At 35.9% G+C, this 25,155-nt stretch overlaps 1 pseudogene; it reads left to right on the top strand.

Annotated features, from left to right (window-relative positions):
• Window positions 1-18,926: 18,926 nt before the first annotated feature.
• LOC104679013 lies at window positions 18,927-20,870 on the top strand (annotated as a pseudogene).
• The last annotated feature ends 4,285 nt before the right edge of the window (window positions 20,871-25,155 follow it).

The following is a 25,155-nucleotide window of genomic DNA, read 5'->3' as shown; positions in this document are numbered from 1 at the left end:
TGTGTGTGTGTGTGTGTATCTTTTCTTTTTCCATTCATCCATCAACAGGCTCTTAGGTTAATTCCATATCTTGGTTATTGTGAATAATGCTGCAGTGAACATAGGAGTGCAGAAATCTCTTCAAAATAATGACTTTATTTCTTTTAGAGATATATTCCAGAGTGGGATTGCTGGATCATAAGGTAGTTCTATTTCTGATTTTTTGAGGAATGTTTATACTGTTCTCCATAGCGGCTGCATTAATTTACATTCCCACCAACAGTGTATGAGGGTTCCCTTTTCTTCACATCTTCACTAACACGTGTTATCTTTTGACTTTTGATAACAGCCATCCTCATAGTTATGAGATAATATCTCATTGTGGTTATGATTTGCATTTCCTTGGTGATTAGTGAAGTTGAACACCTTTTCATATACCTGTTGGCCATTTGTGTGTCTTACTTTGGAAAGATGCCTACTCAGGTCTTTTGTCCTTTTAAAGTCAGGTTATTTATTTTTGGCTATCAAGTTGTATAAGTTCCTTGTATATTTTGGATATTAACCCCTGAATTAGTCTGTTCTCATACTGCTATAAATAACTACTTGAGACTGGGTAATTTATGAAGAAAAGAGGTTTCATTGACTCACATTTCCGCAGGCTGTACAGAAAGCATGGTTGGGGAGGCCTCAGGAAACTTACAATCATGTCAGTGGGGCATAGGGGAAGCAAGCACCTTCTTCACATGGCAGAGCAGGAGGAAGAGAGAGAGCGAAGGGGGACGTGATACACACTTTTAAGCAACTACCTCTCCTGACTACTCTATCATGAGTTAGCAGGGGAGACACCACATCCTCCCCCATGATCCAATCACATCCAATCAGGTCCCGCCCCCAACACTGAGGATTACAATTCAACATGAGATTTGGTGGTGGGCAGGGGGGCGGGGCCCTGGCCCAAACCATATCAATCCCTTATTGGATATATGCTTTGCAAATGTTTTCTCACATTCTGTGGATGGCCTTTTCATTTTGTTGATTGTTTCCTTTGGTGTGGATAAATTTGTTAGTTTAGTGTTGTCCAATTTGTGTGTTTTTACTTTTGTTGCCTGTGCTTTTGGTATCATATACAGGAAGTCTTTGCCAAATCCAGTTTCATGGGCTTTTCCTCTATGTGTTCTTCTAATGTGTAGCTTTGCAAGATGTTAACATTGGAAGAAAATAGATAAAGGGAACATAGGATGTCTCTCTCTTATAGCTACTTGTGAGTCTATAATTGTCTCATAACACAAATTTTAATTAAAATAGTGTAATCCACCAAAAAATAAAAGACTCGTGCCTCTATAATCTATTACAAATACAGCAAGAAATTTAAAATTAAGCAATCAAGGGAAACATCAATATTTACAAATCAATATGCCAACTGGTAAAAATAGGAAAGATAGAGAGCATTGAAATTATTGTTTCATTTATTGAGAGAAATAAAGGAAAGGGGAGGGAAATAGTATTTAGAAAAAGAAATAATTTTTTATACAGTGTTGGAATTTTCACAGATCGGCCATGTAGCATGTCACACAGGGCTTTGACATAAATTCCAAGTAGTAGATATATCAATTTTTGTGACCATGATTATCTTAAACCTGAACATTTCAAGAAAAGAGCAAAATTCAGTATAGCAGCCTGGGAATTAGGAGAGAAACACAGTCTTCTAATTTACTTTTGGGCTAAAAAGTTTATTAAAACCGTAACTGCAGAAAAAAAAGTAATGAATGGCAGCTAATATTCTACATATAAAAACAAGGTAAGTCTCAAAGGAAAGTTTCTTGTATTAACTGTTATTACCTGGGAAATAGCCCTGGTGCAATAGTTGCATCCACATACATACCAGGGTAGCTTTACCAGATGTCCCATAGAAACAAAAGATTAACAGACCAAATTATGGTACCTGAATCACATTTTAGTAAAACCACTTAAATCATAGAGTTAACATTGAGAGAAGGGAGTTTGTTTAACATACTTTTGATAGGAAATGGGAGAGGAAGGACTTCTTTCCACCTTCAGAAGCTGCCTGAATCATGGTTTGTGCAATGTTCACATGCCTTTCTCTATCTCTACTGCATCTCCCTTCCTCTGAAAGTTGGCTATGAGGACAATCATTGAGTTTTGAGTAAATGAGTCAAAAGAAATTTCCTGTGACAGATACATGCTTGTTCTATAGAAGCTGTGTAAGGACAGATACATATACCTGGCCATCAGCTAGAGCTCACCAATTAGCCTTATAAAGAGGCATTCTCTCTCTCTCTTTCTCTCTCTCTCCCTGCCCTCCACTCCTCCTTGTCCTACCTCCCCCTCCTCCTCCACCTCTTCTCTTCTCCTCCTCTGCTCTGTGTGTGTGTGTGTGTGTGTGTGTGTTGCTTAAGGAGATGTCATGTGGAGTCAGAATGGGGGCATATTGGATGACTGATTAGGGATAACACATACATAAGCTCAAATTTGACATTATTATGACTTTGCCTTTCCATCCCTTTCTATCTATAAGTAACTTTCTTGTTTCCATTATATATTCCATGTGTATATGTTTTACCAGTGTTAGGAGAAAGAGAGTGCTGACCATTGAGGTGTCTGATTAGGTGTCCAAGTAGCTGATTAGAGAAATAAGCCCAAAATGAGAGTTAAGCTCTTTAATTGCTTCCTGTGATGGTATAAGCAAGAGATTAAACCTGGAGAAATCACCAACTCTCCATGATTGGCACACCAATCAAAGGTCAGGTGAACAGGAGTAAATGTGGGCATCATCTCACTGTTGAGGAAGCCTGGGACAAAAGGCTCCAGTTTTATGGACCCTGATGTGGGGTTGAGAGGAAATAAGGGGGAAGGTCTGAGTGGGAAGTTCTGAGTACTGAATCATAGTGGAGAATTGTGTCTTCAGGATTTCCCTTCCATACTCCCATAAGGAGGCCTTAGCAGAGGTGTCTAAAGAAGGTCTTTGCCCAAGGCCTTAGATAAGGAGACCTCTGAATGAAGGCACTGGGGCAAGGAATATAAATATGTGAAAGAGCATGACCTGCAGGAGGGCCTACACCTTTACTGCAACTACCTTCAAAAATGGCAATATGGCTGGGCACGGTGGCTCACACCTGTGATCCTAGCACTTTGGGAGGCTAAGATGGGTGGATCACTTGAGGTCGAGAGTTCGAGACCAGCCTGGCCAACAAGGTGAAACCCCTTCTCCACTAAAAATACAAAAATTAGCCTGACGTGGTGGCAGGCACCTGTAATCCCAGCTACTTGGGACGCTGGGGCAGGAGAATGGCTTGAACTTGGGAGGCAGAGTTTGCAGTGAGCCGAGATCGTGCCAGTGCACTCCAGTCTAGGTGACAGAGTGAAACTCTGTCCAAAAAAAAATGAAAAGAGATATTGACTGTGCAGCAAGTCTCGTGTTGGGAGAGGGGCTTTCCCCAGCAAGGCCTTTCAGGTAAAGCCTTTATAATTGCCTATGGTTAGACCTGAAAAATTACAGATGTGTTCTTAACCAGGGGTTGAACTGTTCAACCAGTTACTAAGTTAATATGTAAAGTTAACACATCTTATGCAATTTGCCTATGGCTTGTAAGACACTTATTTATTGATTCTTAACAAATCCTATGATCTTCACCTAATTTCATAAGCTACTTGCTTAACTTAAAATCTATGCTTTAAAATTCATATAAGTTTCATCTATTCCATTTGTTTTCTTGTCCCCTAGAGCAGAATTGAATGTTCTCAAACAATGCAGAAAATTCACATTGCCGATGTATTTATTTTCTACAATTTTGGGAAAGATATTCAGGGGAAATAGAGGAAATTTAACTCTAAATACAGGAGAAATAACGCGGAAATATAGGGGAAACAATAACTCGGTATCATCAAAGTATGTTTTCTTTTGTCTTCTTGGTCCACCATCCTAATCAAGTGAGTTTTGTCTTTCTGATTTCAGGGTGGATACTGTGCTTCCAAACACTGCATACATTTTCTGATTAGGAATATGAAGAAAGAGGAGAAAAAAGAGGGTGGTGCCCATATCAGGAAAACAAATATTTTCTCGAAATCCTCATCTTCTGTTTCACTAGTCAGTTAAGTCCATGTCTAACGTTTTTTTTGGTGGAGTGTCTGTCCAAGCCTTTGCTTATTTTCTTGTTAGATTTTTCATTTTCTTACTGTTGAGTTCAGAGAGTTGCTTATATATTTTTTAAATAGTCCTAGTCAGAAATATGATTTTCCAATTTTTTTCCCTGTCTGAGGCTTCTCTTTTACTGACAGGATATTTGCAGGGCCAACAAATTTAATTTGGTGATGCTCAATTTATCCATTTTTTTTCCTTTTATTGATTGTGCTTTTAGTGTCATGTCTAAGTACTCTTTGCCTAACCCTAGGTCATAAAACTTTTTTCTGATATTCTCTTCTAAATGTTTTTTAGTTTTACATTGGGTGCATTTACATCTGTGGTGCATTTTGAATTAATTTTTGTATAAGGTCTGAGGTTTAGGTTGAGGTTCTTTTTCTGCCTAAGGCTGTCATACACCATTTGTTGAAAAGATTATCCTTCCTCCATTGAATTGCATTTTCACTTTTGCAAAAAAAAATCAATGGACATATTGGTGTGGGTCTACTTTTTTGTTCTCTGTTTTGTTCCATTGATCTATGTGTTTGTCTCTCTCAGTATCATACTATATTTATATAGCAAGTCTTAAAATCAGGTAGTATGAGTTCTCTAAGCTACTTCTTTTCTCAAATTTGTTTTAGCTATTCTAGTTCTCTTTAGCTTATCTATTTAGCTCCAGTAGCTATGTGCTTGTGGGTTATCTACCTTGCCATTTTATAAGATTAAATACCTGTATAGACTCCTCATTTGTGGTTTTACTAAAAGAACACACTAGACATATAAAAAAGAGAAAATATAATTTATTTTATTTAGAGTTTTAACGTATTCGGAAACAAAAAAATATGATGGCATTCTCTTCCTTATTGTGTTGTGCATAAGGAAACATCAACCTAGTGATTGATGATGCTTATAAGTTTGAATTTTCTGGCTTCGCCATGCAAGTTGCAAAAATTAGTGTACAATATTAATTATATTGTGTTGGGTGGAAAAAAATTGCAACATGGAAACACATGTAAATCAAATGCAAATTAACACTAACTGAATAAAATTGTTTTAACCTAAATGATTTGGTTATCACTTAAATCAATCAAATCTGACCCTAATTCTAGCATTTTATAAGTACAAGGATTGTAGTGGAAACTCATATTCCTTGGAGCAAGAAAACCTACTTTTAATCCCAATATTTGTTAATGGCAAGTTATGTGATTTTAGGTATATCTCCTAACTCCTCTCATATTCAGATTTCGCTTCTATACAAATGATATACTCACTGACTCATAAAGTCATAAGTAATATGGTACATGTGTTATTCATGAGTATGCCTGGCAAATAGTAGGACATGTGTACTTATTGTTCTTTCAAAGGGTCTTATGTCCATGGGCCAGTGAGTCCATGAAGAACCAAATAAGGGAAACATTTGAAGGGAAATGGATAGAAGTCCTTTTCTGGCACTATCTCATCACTCCAAATTTGTGTCGCATCCCCAATGTTCCACTTCTTACCACTGAAAGAAACCACTCATGGAGTGGATACGGGAGGAATGAAAAATTGGACTGACTCGTGGAGGCAAACAATCTACCTGATTTCAAGGTGAATATTTAGGATGAAATGAGCCAAAAACTGTCTTGTATTTGAACATCAATAAAACCAATCCCTAGGTAGAAGGACATCATTGTCAGGATCACTACAACATGTCACGATTCTATCTCTTTACACCTGAATGAAATGTCAACTCCCCAAACTTGTTTCCTGTCCTTACCTTCAGCTCCATTTGTTTCAGTTTCTGGCAGAACTTTTACCTGTATAATGATTTTTAGCGTCTTTGTTTGACATAAATGAGGCTTCTACCTCTGCCCAGTGTTACTCTTGACATTAATAGTTATTTTAACTGATATGAAAACACCTCTTCTGTTTAACTCCATTCTCCCAAGTATTTTATTATAGAGCAAATAATCATCTTAAAATAATAATACTCATGAAATTATTTAAGCAGGTTAAGTACCTTATATGTGAGGTCAGATTTAAATATCTGATGTGCAGGAATTAGGACCCTCACTTTATAGATGAAAAAACAACTAGTAAGTGGTGGTTGACCCTGAATATGAACTCATAGATATATGACTTAAAAACTTTTGCTCTCATGCAATACAGAATATATAAAACTCTTGGCTAAATGCTTGGCATTGATATGTGATTTGCCAAAATTCCAACCTGCAATTCTTATTCAGTCTCTTTCACTTTTTCATTGCAATTTATGTAATTCCTGTGTTACTTATTAAAAAGTATTCCATAAGAAAATTATACCTACTTATTGATTTCAGTTTATAAAGAGCTATTTATTATTTTTTATTTCAATACATAGGTATCATTTAATCATATTAGGCATATTTATCATTTGATCACACAAGAGTATGGTAGGTTTGGCTCCCAGTGATCCTTGTTTCCTGATACGCATATCCCCTGTGTAATCTCCTTTTCTTAAATATGGGTTGGACCTAGTGATTTTCTTCTAATGAATAGAATATGACAAAAGTGAAGAGTTGTCACTGGTCTGATTAGGTTACAAAAGACTGTTCCTTCCACCTTGCTGGAAGTCTATTTTTTGCTGTTATTCTCTCTTGCCCTTTTGATGATAAAGCAAGTGGCCATGTTGTGAGATGCTCTAAAGACAGGTCCACATGTGAGGGAAACAAGGAAAAACTTGGGCCAACAGCTCATGAGGAATTTCAATCTCAGAGCCCACAAAGAATTGAATCCTGCCACAACCACACACACATATAGTAAGAAGCAGATCCTCCCCAGTTGAGTCTGTAGATGACTACAGCTTTGAGAGCAGCCTAAAGCCAGAGGATCCAGTTAAGTCATGTTTGGATTCTTGACTCACAGTAATTGTGAGACAATGCATGTTGGTTTAAGCCATTAAAGTTTGGGGTAATTTGTTACACAGCAATAAGTAACTTACACAAATAAGTTATTCATGGTATTTAAACCACTGTGTTCTGGTTATATTCTCTGGTCAGGACCACACATCAAAATGAAATGTGAATTTAAAAGAATCATCAAATAACTGAGGCTAAGGCCTGAAATAACCTTGGTAATTCAGAGGAATATATAGATTAGCATAACCTTTCTTTGCTCTTAGTAGATCAATATTCGAATAAACAGAGCAATAAGAAAAAAATATTTATCCCATCCTGGCTAAAACGGTGAAACCCCGTCTCTACTAAAAAAATACAAAAAAACTAGCCGGGCGATGTGGCAGGCGCCTGTAGTCCCAGTTACTCGGGAGGCTGAGGCAGGAGAATGGCGTAAACCCGGGAGGCGGAGCTTGCAGTGAGCTGAGATCCGGCCACTGCACTCCAGCCCGGGCGACAGAGCGAGACTCCGTCTCAAAAAAAAAAAAAAAAAAAAAAAAAAAAAAAATTATCATTGAAGACAAAGAAAAATCATGTTATCACACATTTATAAATCAGTGAAAAAAATTTCATTCTCACTTCAAATTTTTGTCAAGAATGAGAACATACCCATGTTAAGATATTTACAGAGTGAAAATTGAGAGTTTCACAACTCTCCACTCCAAAATAACTCTGTACACTCTGGTCCATGAACAGATAAGTGTAGAGATATTTTTCTTTACAATGAAGATTTTTAAAATATTGTGTTAGTTTTTAGGGTGGCTGTAAGAAAGTCTCACAAACTTGGTGACTTAAAACAGGATAAATTTATTGTCTTAAAATTCTGGAGGCCAGAAGTTTGAAATCAGATATTAGCAAGGCCACACTCCATCTGAAGCCTCTGGGTCAGAATTCTCCCTTTCCTCTTTCAACTTCTGGTAGCCCTAGGCGTTTCTTCACTGTAGCAGCATAACTCCAATCTCCACCTCCATCTTCACATGGCTGTCGTCTCTCATGTATCTGTCGTCAGTTGGCATTCTTCTGTGCATGAGTATGTTCACATTTCCCTTTTCTTTTTCTTTTCTTTTTTTTTTTCTTGAGAAGCAGTCTCGCTCTATCACCAGGCTGGAGTGCAGCGACGCGATCTCGGCTCACTGCAACCTCCGCCTCCCAGGTTCAAGGGTATTTCCAAGTAGTGTCACATTCCAGGGTGCTTAGGGTTAGGACTTCATATATCTTTTGGGGGGACACAATTCTTCCTATGACAAATAGCATTTTTTCCCCTTTGTCTTATACGATCTTTTTTAAACATCTGTCTTTGGCTTTGTTACATCATTCAAAGTTTTCTATGTCAATCAAAGAAATTCTGCTTTCTGTTCTCCCACACTTTTCTGTAATGTAATTGTCTGCTATCCTATTTTACCTGAAATATTTGAATTTTTGTACCTTTCAAGGTATTATAATCAATGTTGTAGCAGTGTTTTTAAATATAATTCACTAAAATAACAGTTTCGTCTCTATCTAAAAGAAGCACTTAAAAATCTTACGTGTAAAATCAGGATTTTTTCCTTTGTTATACCTGGTCTTAGACAAACACAGGACATTCTGAAATTTATTTTAGGGGTTCTAGGTGCTGAAAACTCTCTATAATAAATAATGTTAATATAAAGTGATTGGAATATCTGCCAGATGTTTTTGTGTCATCCACAGGTTGATAGAAGTGGCACTCCCACTAGAGAATGAGAATAAAATCATATTACTCCTAAAGAGCAAACTATAAAAGTGTTATGTAGTCATTCATCAAATATATATCATTTCCATATTATGTTCTAGTCACTGAATTCATTCATAGCAGCATTATTAATTGAAAGATTATAGACTTTAGAGTCATACACACTTGGATTTTAATACTTGCTCCATTACATGCTAATAATTCTTTTAAATATCCACTTCTTTCATCTGTGAAATGGAATAATAACAGTAATTACAGGGTTGTTTTGAAAATTAAATATGATTATATTGACACAATGCTCTTGATAAAATTGATAAATTGTCCTCAATTCCTAGCAGTCATATTTAATAAAGTTCAGATTATTAAAAAATTCAAAGCTTCTAATTTTCCTCTATAAAATGAATATAGTGTTTATAGTGACAGTTTGTATAATATAATCTATGTAAATATATGGCACAGTATATGTCCTTAATAGATACAGGGCTCCTCCATGTCAGGTATTATAAGATACAAAGATAGATGGCAGTTATTCTTAATTTTTGCAACATATAAGTTCATGTAAGTATATTTACTGGTTTGTTCTCATTCATTAAGCCATTTATCCATTTAAAATAACTTTATATGTGTTATACAATTTAAATAAAATTATGAGATATATAGGACCTAGTATACCAATAAGAAATTGAATCTCCAAAGGTTAACTAATTTTCACTACCTAAAACTGCCCTTGAGTTGCAAAGCTAGGATGCACATCCAGATCTGTGTAAGTCTAACAATTTGATCCATTCACTTCAGTGCCAAATTTACAAGTTTAAGGGATGGGAGAAGGAGCAAGGGCTTTTGAATTGAAAGCAAAAGAATAGCATGAGAAGCAGGAAAAACTAAAATCAAATGGGAAAGCCAAAGATACACTTTTAATATGAAGTAGAAGCTCAATGAAATAGATGTATACAGTGTCCACTCTGATAAACCAGAAAGAGTGCTCTAAGTTCGGCTTGACAAACTCATGAGACATGTTAGACTTCACCCAACATCAAGTTTATTAATTTGAAGAAGGAATACAGGGCAGGCAGCAACACAGCATGCACAGCAACAACATAATCATCGTTTTATGATTCATAAGCACAAATTCCCATGCCCCGGTCACTCCATCCTTAGAATATGTGTGATCTTACTAGATGAGATTGGATTGGCACAGACCACTTCTGTTCCAGAAATTGAGTGGCTCTGAAGTCTCTTCAACTTTCATACCTTGCTAGTCACATAGCTCCTTCAGAGTACAAAATTGGTATCTATTTTCTGATGCAGTTGCATCTCATCAATACTAATTACTCGTCACTTGATAAACCACTTTGACAATGAAATACAGGTGCTTAGTCTATAGTTCCCAGTACTCAGAAGGACTTAGTAGAATCCAGCACACACCCATGATTCCTTGAATTAATGTTGCAAGTAAGATTGGACTAGATTCAAATCCTAAGACATTTTTGAAGATAGAGAATGGTCACACAACCTACTGTTACACCAGGAATACTATGTCAATAGAACAATAGTTCAAGTGGATTTTTTCTGTCAGATATTAGGTGATAGATACAACATTCTGCCACTAGTAACAGTGGTGGGTTTTCACTGGCTTTTAGGAGGGCTGGAGAGGAGAAATAGAGCATATGAGAAAATCAGAAACTCTGGGATTTGAAACATCTTCCCTGGAGCTGAGATTTCTTTTTTTTTTTTTTTTTTTTTTTTTTTTGAGATGGAGTCTCGCTCTGTCACCCAGGCTGGAGTGCTGTGGCCGGATCTCAGCTCACTGCAAGCTCCGCCTCCCGGGTTCACGCCATTCTCCTGCCTCAGCCTCCCGGGTAGCTGGGACTACAGGCGCCGCCACCTCGCCCGGCTAGTTTTTTGTAGTTTTTAGTAGAGATGGGGTTTCACCGTGTTAGCCAGGATGGTCTCGATCTCCTGTCCTCGTGATCCACCCGTCTTGGCCTCCCAAAGTGCTGGGATTACAGGCTTGAGCCACCGCGCCCGACCAGGAGCTGAGATTTCAACATCATGCCATATGCATCTGTGACTACCATGGATTTCCCTCCTTTCCCTCAGTTAAATATTATTAAACGAAGTTCATCACCTGACTTTGTATCCATGAGTTATTTGTAAGGATTTGTATAAAACTGCTGCCTGTTTAAAAACATCTTTCAACTTTGAGCATAGCTACTGCTGTAAATCTGAGATATGAGAGCATTCATCAGCCAATTTGACATTTTGTGACTTATTAATAGTGACTGTAATTCTACAGGAAATATTGTTGTAAATGAAAATTTAAAAAATACAAAAAACAATTGCAGATTGTCTAATGAATATTGCATTTTTAAAAATTCAAGTTTGCATTTATGCCATTTCTGTGAATGTTCACTGATTTCTTCCCATTCTATGTGGGTACAGATGTACATGTCACTAAAGTTGAGAATCAAATAAATCACCATGATAAGATTCACTCTTTTGTTCTTTTGCATACAACAAAATGTAAGTGTTAGTAAAGGGGAAAACATGAAGACTTGGCTTTAATTACAGTTTTGAACATCAACAAAAAGAGTTTGTACAATAAAATAGAGCAAAAAGAAAGTGAATATGTGTATAATGGGTGTATTATGGAGGTCATAATAATATCTATAAATAAAAGATCCTTTCAGTTAACATAGAATGAGGAAACATTGGTTCAAAAAATAAATAAGAGGCACTTTTCTTTTCTTTCTTTTAATTCCCCAGGCAAAGCCTGCTTAATTAAATATATTTATTACAATTTGATCAAAAAGCCCAAATTCTATGTGTCCTACATCTAGCTACTAGAGTATTCTCTGTCATAGGCCTCATGGGTCTGAATATTTTGACTTGTTAATGAAGTCATCAAAGGAATAGGCTAAGTCTTTCAGTTAAAACTGTTTGTTCCAAGATGCTCTGCAAAATATGCTCTAGGCTTTTCCAAAGCAACTCTTTCATTTTTTTTCTCTCTTAACTTAAAACTAAAGCCTCCTTGTCATGCTTAATTAAACATCTGAATCAAATTAATTATTTTGTAACCAGAGTGGTGTGTAGGATGTAAATTTCAAATTTAGCATGGGGCATTAATTGAAGAGGCAGATTGTTCTTTATAAAATACGATTATCTTTTTATGCCTTCAAAACTACAATGCATAGAAACTGGGAATGGACATGAAAACTTCCCAGACTCACATATAGAGTAAAAAGGAAGGATTCTGTAATATGCTTAGCAAAGATAAATATATTGTCTTTTTGGACTTCAAGGAGCTGTATTACTATGTATATGTATGTACCCACATTTCTTTTTGAAATTAGGAAGAGTTTTCTGCTTTTTGTCAGTCATCTTTTGGTTTCTATGTAAGCTATATACCTGTCTACATAAGGAAATGCTTGATGAATTCTTCCTACTGATTCTTATTATCATAGAACATCAAGAATGATTATTGTCAAAGAAAGCCTAATTTTGAAAAATGACATCCATCTGCTCAATATTTTATCGGCTTGCTGACAATTCACTTTGAGGTAATCTGGGTCAGGGCCTAATACTTTGCACTGAAAAGCAAATTATGCAAATGGGCAAGTGGTTCATAGAGTATTATACTTTGAGAGTACAAGCTCTTTCAGTTTTAAAGGAGGATCAGTAGTCAAAAGTAATGTGTACTCTGTGTCCTTAAGTTGATTTTCCTTAGTATCATCACAAGCAGTGTTTTTGCATTCTAATAGGGAAGATAATATTTAAAAGATTCAACTACTAAAAACACCCCAGATCTTGTAATAGACAAGTGGAGCAAATATGTACAAGAGCTAGGCTCCAAAGCTGTACAAGTTTCTACTTGTGTCATGTAGAGTACTGTACCATACAGTTTTAAAATGTCAATTACTGTCATTTTACATTAAAAATAAAGCTTGCAAATGAAGTCTTAATCTCTTTAGTGTTGACAGCTTGTGGAGGGAAAGCTATGCAATTTAACCACCTTAAATAATTCCCAGAACAGTTTCCCTTTGCAAAGGTAAATTGATTTAATTATCTCATCCTTGGAATCACCAGAATTTTCCCTTATACACACGTTGAAATTTTTCATGTGTACATTCAGACAGCTGGTCATATTTCATTTTTCCAAGCATTAGAGGAACAGAACATTTTGACTCCATATAAAATATTAGTTATCACTTATGAAATATTTTAGTAAATTGAATAACAGAAAAACTACAAGCTCTAATAAATTAGAAGGAAGTTAAATTATCAATGCTTTAAAGAAGGTATTGTGTTATGATAACAAACTATTTCTAAACATAAACTGTGTGTTCCAGGGCCTTCTATTCAAGATCTGAACTGGAGAATAAGTTCTGACTCCACCACTTGATTGCATAGCAATCTTGAGGAAAGTCATTTATATATTTTGTGCCTGAGATTATTTATCCAAAATGTAAAAGTGGCGATAATTTTACCTGTCCAAACTATCTCATAGGCAACTTAAGTAGATAAAGATGGAGACAATGAATGTAAAAACTATTTGCCAACTGTGAAGTGAAGATAAGAGTGGTTAAAAATTGGTAGCTTTTCTCTATGCCAGTAGTGAACTATCTGAGAAATAAATCAGGAAAGCAATTCCATTTACAGTAGCTACAAAAAAAAAAAAGAAAAAGAAAACAAACAAACAAAAAAACCTCTAGAAATAAGCTTAACCAAGGAGCTGAAAGATATTTATGATGAAATCTATAAAACATTGATGAAAGAAATCGAATCCTAACTCTTTGTGAGGCTGAGGTGGAGGATTGCTTGAGTCCAGGAGTTTGAGACCATCCTGGGCAACATAGTGAGACTCTGATTCCACAAAAACATAAAAAGTTAGAAAAAAGTTAGCTGAACATAGTGGTGCATGCCCGTACTTCCAACTACTCAAGAGGCTGAGGTGAGAGGATCGATTCAGCCCTGGAAGTTGAGGCTGCAATGAGCTGTGATCATGCCACTGCACTACACCTTAGGTGACAGAGTGAGATACTGTCTCAGAAAATAAAGGAAATGATGAGAACACAAATAAATAAAAAGATATCCCCTGTTCATGGATTGGAAGAATTAATATTATTAACATGTTCACATTACCCAAAGCAATCTACAGATTCAATATAATCATTATCAAGATACCAGTGACAGCTCATGCCTGTAATCCCAGCACTTTGGGAGGCCGAGGCAGGTGGATCACCTGAGGTCAGGAGTTCGAGGACAGCCTGGCCAACATGGTGAAACCCTGTCTCTACTAAAACTACAAAAATTAGCTGGGTGTGGTAGTGGGCACTTGTGATTCCAGCTAATAGGGAGACTGAGACAGGAGAATCGTTTGAACCTGGGAGGCGGAAGTTGCAGTGAGCCAAGATAATGCCACTGCACTCCAACCTGGGCAACAGAGTGAGACTCTTAAAAAAAAAGTCATTCTTCACAGCAACAGAAAAAACAATCTTAAAATTCATGTGCAATTGTAAAAGACCTCAGACAGCCAAAGCAATCTTGAGCAAAAAAAAAAAAAAAAAAAAAAAAAAAAAGCAAAGCTAGAGACACCACACTACCTGACTTCAAAATATACAAAGCTACAGTAAACAAAACAGATCAGTACTGGCATAAAAACAGGCGCGCAGACCAATAAAACAGAGAGGACAGCCTGGAAATAAATTCATGCATTTACAACCAACTTGTTTTTGACAAAAATGCCAATAATAGACATGGAGGAAAAGACAGTCTTTTCAATAAATGGTGCTGGGACAACTGTATATCCACATGCAGAAGAATGAAACTAGATCCCTATCTCTCACCATACACAAAAATCAACTCAAATTGGATTAAATACTTAAATGTAAAACCAAAACTATGAAACGACTAAAAGCAAACATAGAGGAAACTCTTCATGAAATTGGGCTGGGCAAGGATATTTTGTATAAGACCTCAAAAGCACAGGCGCCTAATGCAAAAATGGACAAATGGGACTACATCAAACTAAAAAGCATCTTCAGAGCAATGGAAACTATCAACAGAGTGAAGAGGCAACCTACAGAATGGGAGAAAGTATTTGTAAGCTATATATCTGGTTAATATCTGAATATATAAGGAACACAAACAACTCAATAGTATAAAACTAAATAATCTGATTAAAAAATGAGTCAGGGCGGGCGCAGTGGCTCACCCCTGTAATCCCAGCACTTTGGGAGGCCGAGGCGGGTGGATCATGAGGTCAAGAGATCAAGACCATCCTGGACATATGGTCAAACTCCATCTCTACTAAAAATACAAAAATTACCTGGGCGTGGTGGCATGCGCCTGTAGTTCCAGCTACTGGGGAGGCTGAGGCAGGAGAATCTCTTGAACCTGCGACGTGGAGGTTGCAGTGAGCTGAGATCATGCCACTGTACTCCAGCCTGGTGACAGAGCGAGACTAAGTCAAAAAAAAAAAAAAAAAAAAAAAAAAAAAAAAAAAAAAAAAGAACAAAGCCCTGCATAGACATTTTTCAAAATAACACATTTAAATTTCCAACAGATAACATGAAAAAATTCTCAAGGTCATTAAACATAAGGAAAATGCAAATCAAGACCACATTGATATATTACTTTACCCCAGTCAAAATGATTATTATCTAAAACACAAAAAAATAACAAATGCTGGTGAGGCCATTGAGAAAAGAGAACTAACTCTGAAGCACCATTGGTGATGGAAGTTCCTCAAAGAATTAAAAATAGAATTACCATATGATCCAGGAATCCCACCACTGGGTATATATCCAAAGGGAATGAAATCAGTGTGTCGAAGAGATATTTTCATTCCCATGCTTGTTGCAGCACTGTTCACAATAGCCAATATACAAATGCCCATCTATAGATAAGTGGATAAAGAAAATGTGTATATGTACATATACATATATACGGTAATTTCCCTGATTTGTGCATATATACACACACATACATACATACATACATACACAATAGAATACTACTCAGCCATAAAACAGAATGAAATCCTGTCATTTGTGGCAACACGAATGAACATTGGAGGACATTATATGAAGTGAAATAAGCCAGACATAAAAAGACAAATACCACATGATCTCACTCATATGTGGAATCTAAAAAGGCTGATTTTATAGATTTAGAGAGTAAAATAGTGGTTACTAGAGGCTGAGGAGGGTAGAAAGGAGAGGGGGAATGGAAGAGGTTGGTCAATGGATACAATGGTACAGTTAGGAAGAATATTCTGGTGTTCTATTACACAGTAGGGTGACTACAGCAAATAATAATACAGCATATATTTCAAGATAGATAGAAGACTGAATGTTGTCACCACAAAAAAATTATGTTTGAAGTCATGGATGTTGTAATTTCCCTGATTTGATTGTTATATAATATATACACACCTTGAAGCATCATACTGTACACCATAAATACGTTCAATTAATTTGAGGCTTTTTTTGGCATAAGCTTTTGTCACTTTGTTGTCAACCAATGAATATTATCCAAAATTAGAGATGTAATTGTAACTTAATTGTACAACACAAAATTATGCTACTGGTAAAAGCCTACTGGGATTTACCAAATACTCATTAGTGCATTTTTACATTGACTATATGAACATGTGCTCGAGACTGTTAATAATAAGTTAAAATTGGTTTAATCTCTTTGAAAATCCATATTGCAATTAGCCGGGGGTGGTGGCACATGCCTGTAATCCCAGCTACTTGGGAGGCTGAGGCAGAGGTTGCAGCGAGCTGAGATCGTGCCATTGCACTCCAGCCTGGGCAACAAAAGCAAAACTCCGTCTCAAACAAACAAACTAACAAACAAATGAAAGAAAATCCATATTGCAAATGGTTCTTGTTTAGAAAAATTCACACAGCCTTAAAAAAGGGATTAAATTCATTTTAATCCTAATCTACAAATAGATCATAAACAGCAAAATATATCTGATAATTTTTCAATACTGTATCAAACTGATGTAGCTGTGGTAATGCACATAATTCAAAATGAGGAAATCCAATGAAAGTTCAGGTTTTTATCTATTATGGCAATTTCTTTAAAGTGAATATTTATGTTTCAAAACACGAATAGTAGGGTCCGCCATCCATTCCTTTGATGTACTGCAAGTAGAAACATTCTCTTCCATAGGATTCTGAAGCATATGCACAACCGTGGTACAAGAGTTACTTCAAGGTTCACCAGCTATGTTTTGTTCTACAAAATTCAAAAAATATATTAAATGCAACCTTTCTTTTTCATAATGTCTGCCCAGATTAATCCTTTCAAAGTCAGCAAAATCCAAAAAGCACAAGCGTTATTTTCAGACACAACTTGAATCTACTGTGCATGAAAATGTTTAATAAAATGGCAATTTTAATAGATAAATGTAAATTTGAGTGTGTAATACTAAATGGAAAGTAGCTGAACCACATAGTGTAAACAAGGCTTTACGTGTCTCCAAATTTAGCTGTTTTACAATAAACAAAGTATTAGAACATGTGAATATTAGAGCCTCCTAACTGGAAAGATTTCTTCAGTAAGATATAATTGAAATTAATATAAACTAAAATTATAATTTCTAAAATAGAATTAACAAACCAAATTTAAGTATTTTAATTAGATATTGAAAACAATAAGCACAGTGATCTAGAAACCAAATATATTAAATTGATTATGTAACTATCATATCAAGGTACAGACATTCTTCATATGCTACAAGATTAGCATCTCTCTCTCTCTCTCTCTCTCACACACACACACACACACACACACATAAACACACACACTCTCTCTCTCTCTTATTCTCTCTCTCACTCTTCCTCAGCCATATAGCACCCCTCCAGGATGATAGTATACCAGTGAGGAGCTTACAATTTTAACGCAAATCAGAATCCCACAGTTTGGCTCAATAAAAAGGCAGCTAAAAATTTAGCACTCTTAAGATATTCTGAGGAAAAATGAAATTTCAAAAGTATTTCTCGGTGATTGAGACTATCATTATGAATTATAAAACATATAGCTTACACACTCCATTGTGTTTGAACAACCAGTCATCGCGGGTGTAGTAGTGAGGTAGTATTGTTGTCTCCTCCTCAGGACTGACATTTTTATATGCTGCCCTTCCAGAAAGGTCCAGGTTTTAAAAAATAATTAAAATCAGTTACCAACAAATGTATATTTTCTTTTATTAATCATCTGTTTTTCTAAATCAGTCTACAAAAGAACAAAACTTTAAAACTCTTGCAGAGACTGTTTCATCAATAAACTGTCCTAGGGAACTACTACTGCTGTCCAAACCTCTGTGAAACGGTAGGCAAAAAAAGTCATCAAAGGATTACAGGAGATAATCCACCAATCAGTGTAGCTGTTAAAGATGACTGTGATTAGATAACCAAATATCAAATATCCAATTAGGTAATTAAATTTGGATTTAAAAAACTAACCACCAGCTGTACATACATTATTAAATGTTCTAATCTCTTTCATGATTCATAGCCTTATTCTACATAATGATCCAAGACTGTCCACTCTGCTACCTACCATCATTTTAAACACTGCCTGATCTGTATGATGGTGGAATTACGGCTATGGGCATGGCAGATATGAGAAGGGCACACTGAGAAAATGTGAGTGAGATAGAATGTGGAAATATATACGGGTTAAATATGGAAGAGGCAAGGGAAACCCATTAAAATGTTCACCATTATCCTTTAAAATGTACATAGAACTGAAACCACACATACGCATTTGTCAGACATGCTAATTAGTGTTAATCTTCAACAGAAAATAAAAAGAAAAAGAAAGAATGTGAAAGGAGGCAATGGAACACCATTCTCCATTCCCTGGACCAAAAGTAAAAGAAAACCAAGCATGATATCATACTGCCTTAATGCTGAAGAGCTCCCCTTAAATTTGTCTTTTAGCTAGCACAGTCAAACTGGTATAAGTGCTTTGACAAGGTGAGATACATTCCATCATATCCGCAAAGGCCTGCTTTTCTCTGTTGGTGGTTCAGCTTATGCAGAACATATATGCAAAATAACAGCTCTCATATTGCTTCAAACTCATCGATATACTGCTTTGTATTGCGTTGTCGAATCTGTTGCACACTCTTGTACTTATCACGCACTGCTTTAACATTCTCAGCATGAAGAACATCATTTTGTGCCCAATACAACTGGCAAACAACTTTTTGACCAGGTGGTGAAAACAGTTGGTTAGCGTGAGGTCTGTTTTTTTGGGCTGCTGTATGTAGACAGCAAAGGTTATCCTACATGGCTTAAACTAAATAAAAAGGTGACACAGCAAGATGTTAAAAAAGAGAATCCTTTACAGTTCAAGTTTAGAGCTAAATTTTTCCTGAAGATGTTTCTGAGGAATTAATTCAAGAAATAATCCAGAGACTCTTCCTGCAAGTTTAAGAAGCCATCTTAAAGGATGAAATATATTGCCCGCCAAAAACTGCAGTTATTTTGGCTTCCTGTGCAGTCCAAGCCAAGTATGTAGATTATAATAAAGAGATTCATAAGCCAGGCTACCTGGCTAATGATAGACTCCTACCCCAGCATGTATTGGAACAACACAAACTAACAAAAGAACAGTGGAAAGAAAGAATACAGAACGGACATGAAGAACATAGAGTAACGCTAAGGGAGGATTCTTTGATGGAATAGCTGAAGATTGCACAAGATCTAGAAATATATGGTGTCAACTATTTTGAAATAAAAAATAAAAAGGGGGCCGGGCGTGGTGGCTCATTCCTTTAATCCAGCACTTTGGGAGGCCGAGGCAGGCGGATCACGAGGTCAGGAGTTCGAGACCAGCCTGACCAACATGAGGGATACCCCGTCTCTACTAAAAATACAAAAGAATAGCCAGGCTTGGTGGCTTGCGTCTGTAATCCCAGCTACTCAGGAGGCTGAGGCAGGAGAATCACTTGAACCCGCGAGGTGGAGGTTGCAGTGAGCCGAGATCACGCCACTGCATTCCAGCCTGGGTGACAGAGCAAGACTCCATCTCAAAAAAAAAAAAAATAATAATAATAATAATAATAAAATAAAAAATATGAGAATAAAAATAAAAAGGGAACTGAATTGTGGCTAGGTGTTGATGCTTTGAGTCTGAATGTTTATGAGCATGATGACAAGTTAACACCTAAAATTGGTTTTCCCTGGAGTGAAATCAGAAATATTTCATTTAATGACAAAAGCTTTGTTGTAAAGCCAACAGACAAAAAGGCACCTGATTTTGTTTTTTATGCACTTCGTCTGAGAATCAATAAGGGGATTTTGGCCTTATGTATGGGAAACTATGAACTATACATGCAAAGAAGGAAGCCTGATACTATTAAAGTACAACAGATGAAGGCTCAGACTAGGGAGGAGAAACATCATAAGCAGTTGGAAAGGGCACAATTAGAGAATGAAAAGAAGAAAAGAGAAATAGCAGAAAAGGAAAAGGAAAGAATAGAAAGTGAAAAGGAAGAGCTAATGGAACGTCTAAAATAAATTGAAGAACTGACAATTAAAGCCCAGAAAGAACTAGAAGAACAGCTCTAGAACTGGATCAAAAATGAAAACGAGCAAAATAGGAAGCAGAGCGGCTTGAAAAGGAGCATTGAGCTGCTGAAGAGGCGAAGTCTGCCATAGCAAAACAAGCTGCCGACCAGATGAATCAGGAGCAGCTAGCAGCACTTGCTGAATTCACTGCCAAGATTGCACTTCTAGAAGAAGCCAAGAAGAAAAAGGAAGAGGAAGCTACTGAGTGGCAACACAAAGCTTTTGCAACCCAGGAAGACTTGGAAAAGACCAAAGAAGAGTTAAAAACTGTGATGTCTACCCCCTCTCCACCTCCATCACCAGTCATTCCTCCGACAGAAAACGAACATGATGAACATGATGAGAATAATGCTGAGGCTAGTGCTGAATTATCAAATGAAGGGGTAATGAACCATAGAAGCGAGGAAGAACGTGTAACAGAAACATAGAGAAATGCATGTGTTAAGAAGCAACTTCAGGCATTAAGTTCAGCATTAGCTCAAGTCATAGATGAAACCAATTTGAGGTTTTTAATCTGTTTTTTTAAAAGATAAATATGAACAATTATCATGTCATCTATAAATTTCAAAAAAATAATGAAAAAGGCTGTGTGAACAAATTTTTTCTTATGATGTTTTAATTATATACATTTTTTGAAATATTAAATTGGTAAAACCAAATTGCCAAATGTAAGATGCATTAAAATACTGTTAAATTAGATGAAAGATAAAATTCCAATGTTTATATAAAATTTGATTTTTAAAAATATACCATTCTTCCCATTTAGTTACTATTTCTCTATTTTATGTATTATATTCACTTGGAAAATTCTATCAATACAACAAAACAAATGTTTCAGTGTAAAACTTCAATCAAATTGACCATTATTTTGTCTTAAAAATCAATTTATTTTATTTAGTCAAATTTTTAACTTCCTAACAATGCTTTTGAAAGGAGACAACTTGATTTCAAAGTTCAATTTTGGGAGGAGATTAACGTCATGAATATTAAACCCCAATATTCATTATTTAGGAGGTTTATATTTAGAATTATATTGAGAGATTTAAAAAGCTGTAGAGAACATTAATGTAATCAATGCCAAGTGCAGAACTAAATGATTTCTGTCAAATAATATTAGTGCATTTTGAAAGTTTCATAACCTTAATGTAATCAATGGCAAGTGCAGAACTAAATGATTTCTGTCAAATAATATTAGTGCATTTTGAAAGTTTAATAAATGCCTAAATTAAGGTATGAATTGTTTTAACTCTTATCTTTCATTAAATGTCTTCTATTTTCTTTTCTTTTCTTTTTTTTTTTTTTTTTTTTGAGACGGAGTCTCGCTCTGTCGCCCGGACTGGAGTGCAGTGGCCGGATCTCAGCTCACTGCAAGCTCCGCCTCCCGGGTTCACGCCATTCTCCTGCCTCAGCCTCCTGAGTAGCTGGGACTACAGGCGCCCGCCACCTCGCCCGGCTAGTTTTTTGTATTTTTTAGTAGAGACGGGGTTTCACTGTGTTAGCCAGGATGGTCTCAATCTCCTGACCTCGTGATCCACCCGTCTCGGCCTCCCAAAGTGCTGGGATTACAGATGTCTTCTATTTTCAATCAATGCTGCTGTATTATGTATTTTAAGTTGACAGAATGAATAATTTCTCCTATCTTCAAATACAAAAATGTCCAAAACATTAATAAAATACAAAGGTCCATTTCTGACCTTGCAAGTGTATGACAGGCTGTATATAATAGTATCCTATCTGTTAAATAATAAAGAAATACCTTTTGCCCTGATAAAGTTAGATGTTAAGAAATTGTGTCAATAGCTGAATAATATGTCTCTATTGTTACCTATCTAAATTCAGAAATAAAGGTGTCAAGAATTGTAGGCCATTTCCTTCCCAGAGAATGTGAATTTAATCCAATCAGATTTTATTCTCAAAGTATGAGAACTTTCAGGCAGACATGTGCCTAAAAGACATGTGCCTAAGAATATACTGGATTTGTCAGGAGTAAACAGTTTATTTCCATATGAATATTTTCACAATATCCCATAACAGTTGGCAGTGTAAGTATAAGTTTCCAAAAGGTACATTCAAGTGTTTTATGAAATTATGAAATTATAAAAACAATAATTGTAAACGTTATTCAACTCATTTGTTCTTATATATACATATAAATTCATTAAGATTTAATACAAATTAAATACATTTCTTTACATAATCTTCAGATGGCCATTATCACCATGTGACATCGAGTGGACTTGCTGCCCATATTTTTGCCTTATTTCCAAGTTTCAAATAATTTTTCCGTCACCAGAATTCTTTCAAAAAACATCTTCTAAAAGAAATTTGGATGTACTGTATAAAGAAAAACTCTTCTGTGTCTGTTAAGTTGCCACATTCAACTTCAATTTTCAATCCTGAGCTTTGCCATACATCTTTAGAAACAGCTGATGATTTTGCACATCTCTGTCTCTTCCAAGCTATTTCATTCTCTGCTGCTTACTCTGAAGTTCTGAAGTTAAGCTTTAATTTCCATAAAGCATTTCAACAGAAGATAAAAGAAGGAACCCTTCGACAGTTGCACAGAAAACTATGGAGAACGCTGTGAAATATTGGAATACATGGTTTCACTATTTAGTTAAAGACTGATGTTTTGTGGAGTTTTATAAATATGGTATACACCATGAATATATTTATATATAAATTCATTTTCCGTCATCTCGCAGTTGTAGGAAATGAAAAACAAATGTCTTATTTTTGACATTCATAGCTACACATACTTTTCCTATTTTTCATAAAAACCTCTAACAAGAGTAAAACTTTAGAATTACAAAATGCGTCTATATTTATTAGAATGAAAAAAGTGTATATGTATATACTAAACATAATATTTGCCTTTTTTGTAAATTAAATGGATTAATGTTGCTACTGATACATGCAGGATAATAGATTTCAGGAAATCTCTTTGTAAGGACATGTTTTGCTGAAAGGGGGCATATGTTTGGGAAATATTTTATGCAAATTTGCCAAATAATGCTTCTCTTCACCTGATAAATATTTCAGAAACATTAGTGTTTGGAACTCAGTATGTATTTTTTTTTTCTTTTTTTTTGAGATGGAGTTTCACTCTTGTTGCCCAGGTTGGAGTGCAGTGGCACAATCTTGGCTCACCACAACCTCCGCCTCCCAGGTTCAAGCAATTCTCCTGCCTCAGCCTCCCGAGTAACTGAGATTACAGGTGTGTGCCACCACCACACCTGGTGAATTTTGTAGTTTTAGTAGAGACGTTTTCTCCATGTTGGTCAGGCTGGTCTCGAACTCCTGACCTCAGGTGATCCACCTGCCTCGGCCTCCCAAAATGCTGAGATTACAGGCGTGAGCCACCAGGCCCGGCCCCCAGTGTGTATTTTTGTATGTGTACATGTATGTGCATGTATGTGCATGTGTTTTGTTTTTCCTCTCATTTCGTTTTGTCATACTTTATTGCTCTTTCGGTTATTGTTATAATTTTTTTTTATTGTGGAAAGAAAACCACATAACATTAGATTTACTCTCTTAACAATTTCTAAGTGTACTATTAACTATATGCAAACGTGTAGCAAAATTCTAGAACTTCTTCATTTTAAATATACTGAAGTTTAATAGCCATCATAAAGCAATTCTGCATTTCCTCCATCACCAGACCCTGGAAACCATTATTCTACTCTGTTTCTATGAATTTGACAAATCATACATCATTTGTGCTTCTGTGACTGGTTTATTTCACTTAGTGTAATGTCCTCAAAACATGTCATCCATGTTGTAATACATGACAGAATTCCCTTCTTCTTAATGCCCAAATGTAGCAGTCTGTAGCCGTCTGTAGCAAATGTAGTAGTCTGTAGCATTTTTTCATTTTATTTCCTCTTTTAGTAGAATCCATTGAGTATTGACATGAAGCAAGTAGATATGCTTAACCTGTACTCATGAACAATGATGAAATAAGCAGCAGACTCATAACTGATGTTTGCACTTACTAGCCCGTTCATGTACTCATCGACCTTAACAAGTGGACAGCATAGAAGAACAAGGCTTTTCAGTGTATTTTCATTCAGTATGCTAAAGATATCCTTTATTTTAAGAAGATTTCAGAGAAAAGTAGACATAAACTGCCTGTAGCTTTTGCATAAACAATAATGATATTAGCTAACAGATATTGAATGCTTCCTGTGAAATTGTTATTTTTCTAATTGCTCCTTACAAAAGTGAAATGAAGGATGTTATGATACAAAGTATACAGATAAGGAAATTGAACCACAAGAAGGATAACAACACAGCTAAGACTTAATGGCATCAGAATTGAACTTAGGCAGCTTGTTTCCAGATCCTCTGCTTTTAAATCTTAATAAATGTTGCTGGGCAAGACAGCCTTTAAGATGATCTAAATTATATTTACAAATTAATATACATACAATATATAAATATGTAATATATCGATCTGTCAGTCATCTAGCTATCTAGCTAGCTTTCTGTCTACTGAGTGTGTGTATGTGTGTGTGTGTGTGTGTGTTTGTGTGTGTATAGCAGTGGATTAATTATCCAAAGGCTAATGATTTTGTTTAAAGAATATTGAAAAAGATTAATTTTCTATGACAAACATAGTCCTTAGAATCTAGAGTCTACAATAACTAAAGCAATATAATTTCCCATAATACATGTATTTAACATTTGATGGTTAAATGTTACAGTGCTTGGAATTTTTTTTTTATTTTTCGCTCATGTCGCCCAGGCTTGAGTGCAGTGGTACGATCTCAGCTTACCGCAACCTCTGCCTCCTGGGTTCAAGTGATTCTTTTGTCT

The sequence above is a fragment of the Rhinopithecus roxellana genome, chromosome 7 (assembly GCF_007565055.1).
Source record: "Rhinopithecus roxellana isolate Shanxi Qingling chromosome 7, ASM756505v1, whole genome shotgun sequence".
NCBI classification, from domain to species: domain Eukaryota; kingdom Metazoa; phylum Chordata; class Mammalia; order Primates; family Cercopithecidae; genus Rhinopithecus; species Rhinopithecus roxellana.
Note: the sequence above shows the minus strand (reverse complement) of the source record. Positions and strands in the feature narration are given on the sequence as shown.